This window comes from Equus asinus, chromosome 17, assembly GCF_041296235.1.
Source record: "Equus asinus isolate D_3611 breed Donkey chromosome 17, EquAss-T2T_v2, whole genome shotgun sequence".
Taxonomy (NCBI): Eukaryota; Metazoa; Chordata; class Mammalia; order Perissodactyla; family Equidae; genus Equus; species Equus asinus.
The window spans coordinates 14,215,185-14,217,808 of NC_091806.1; the positions used below are offsets into that span (position 1 = coordinate 14,215,185).

A 2,624-nucleotide genomic window follows, 5' to 3' on the forward strand; every position below is an offset into this window, starting at 1 on the left:
AGCTCTGATTTTTTTGGGGTAAGAGGCAGCTTTAGAGATAACATTACTAAAAAAAATAATTAATTAATAATTTCCCCAATATTTGTTTTGATAGCTCTTTCACACAGATTTTAAGATCTGTAATATCTATTTACTTATAATGTGCTTGATAATCTCTTTTTTAGTGATAAAAGACAAAGCTATATTCTGTTAAAATTGGATAATACCATGACCTTGAAAATTGTTTCTTATATACACGTATTTTAAAATTTTTCTCATGAAACTGGGACTTTATCTCAGGAAAGAATTATACAGAAAGTGTATTATATGAACCCTCACATTAAGTTCTAAAGAACTCTGATGATAAATACGATAGGAATGATGGAGACAGTGGAAGGAAGTAAAGATGTTCTGTACTTTGAAAGGAACATCATGAGAAGCCTGGTGAAGGCACCCAAGGGCCTGGAAAGGTTATTGTCAGAAGGCTTACAGAATTCAAGATTATGTGGAGGAAATAAAGGAGGACTGAGATAACTAATGTGGGTTTTATTGAATTTTGCTGATTTAATGTTCAAATTTACCCTTTCTTGTCTTCTTACATATCTGTTCTTTTCTCATTAAAACGCTATAAAGTTTGTTAAAAGAAAGAAGGATGGAAAATTGCTGATTTCCACCTCAAGAAGGGAGTTGAAAGGAAGAAAAGTGACTCTCACATAGCCCAGACCTAACATTTTAATAGTGTTATATAAAAGTCCTTGTTTCAGTTACTCAAATACCTCCCAACTTGTATCTTGTCTATACATTTTAAACCTTTATATCAAAATTATACTCATCTAATTAACACAATGAAAGTAAAGAGGATTAAATATTATTCTAGAGGAAGACAACTCTGAAACTAAGGTAGTGTGGCCCCATTTTCATATGTAAATTCAGGTTTAAGGAATTCGCTCATGAATCGCAATAAAACACAGACGGAATGTCAACTTTCCTTAACACATCAATGGTACTTACTGTTGTTGGATTCAAATCTTTCCTTTCTTTATGTTATCTCTCCTGATTATAATACAATTATTGATCATGAGCAGATAAAACATCAATAGTTAAACGTTTGATATTAGTCACCTTTTCAATCTAACAAAGTTAACTAGATGTCTATTATTATTCAGACAATATGTTGTGATTGGAGATATAAAGATGAGTCATATTTTTGTGAAACAGAAAATGTAGGCAATATTCTGGAATCTTAAAAAACAACAACAGTATCAATAACTTTTAATGGCTCCAATGTGTTAATTCAAATATTAAGTATCTTAGATTGAGTTTGAGATTAATTTACTATTTAAAAATAAAAGCAGAGTTTGTGTCATGTTTGAAAAAATGATATAATCAGAATAATTAAGATTTCTAGCAAAATTGGATAAAAATTAAAATTGATGTATAAAGACTGTGATAAATAAGAAACAAATTTTTGAGGTTATGTTGTTGAGTCATAGCACAATCCATTTCAGTAGGAATTTTCTCAATACCACCAAAATATCATTGTTCCTCAGGTGATACAGAGTTAAAAATTAGTGTCACAATGGCTTAAAAAAGAGAAAGGAATTTGTCCATTCCTGTTGAATGACTGGTGTCAAATATGTAATGATGCCTGATCCAAAGAATAAAGCCACAAACATGAGATGAGAAGAGCAAGTGGAGAAGGCCTTGGCTCACCCAGTTGCTAATGGCAACTTCAGGATGGTTGAGATTGTTTTCACATAAGATCCAAATATTAAGTAAAAAGACCAGTGACAACTGGAAGAGGAAGCACATAAATCAACATCTCAATCATAAAAGTGTCCCCACAGGAATGCTTAAGTACTGGAACTGTGTCACAGAAAAAGTTATTCAACTTGTTAGATCCACAGAAGGGTAAAGAGAAGACCTGGTAGCGGAACCCCACGTGGACTGAAATTCCACTGATCCAACAGCCAGCTGCCAGTTGGCTACACAGCCTATTGTTCATGATGAGAGGGTAGAGTAATGGGTTGCAAATGGCACATACCTGTCATAAGCCTTTGCAGTCACAGTAAAGCACTCAGTGGCTCCCAAGATGAGAAAGAAATAGATATGAACAGCACAGACCAGAAAGGAAATATTTCTATTTTGTCTACAAAGATCTACTAATAATCTGAGGACAGTGACTGACAAATAATGTATTTTCAAAGAAGAAAAGTTCCTAAGAAAAACATACATAGGGATCTGGAGGGAAGGATCAAACTTCTTATTATGATAATGAGGCTATTACTCACCAAAAAAATCACACAGATGTTCAAAAACACCCCAAAAATAAATCCCTGGAGGTCAAGAACATCAGAAACATCAATTACCCTACTGGAATGCCTGTATAAGATATTCATAATCTTAAGGCTGGTCTAATTTCTGTGTATGGAATCTAAGATTACTAATTTTGAAATTATTAAACATCATTTCTTAACCTCAAAGAATGTAACTGGGCAATTATCTAGAATTCATGTATCATCTAGAATTTTTATGTGTCAAGGCCCTTTGTTCATGTCAAGGATAAAATTTCTTTTCAGTTACAGGTGCTTACATCAGGAAACAATGAATTTGGACAAGAAGATATAGTACTCTGAGTCTCAAAA

The 2,624-nt window shown here is 32.9% G+C and overlaps 1 pseudogene; it reads right to left on the reverse strand.

Moving 5' to 3' along the window:
- Nucleotides 1–1,466: 1,466 nt before the first annotated feature.
- Nucleotides 1,467–2,378, reverse strand: LOC123278145 (olfactory receptor 10AG1-like; annotated as a pseudogene).
- Between the last annotated feature and the right edge of the window lie 246 nt (nucleotides 2,379–2,624).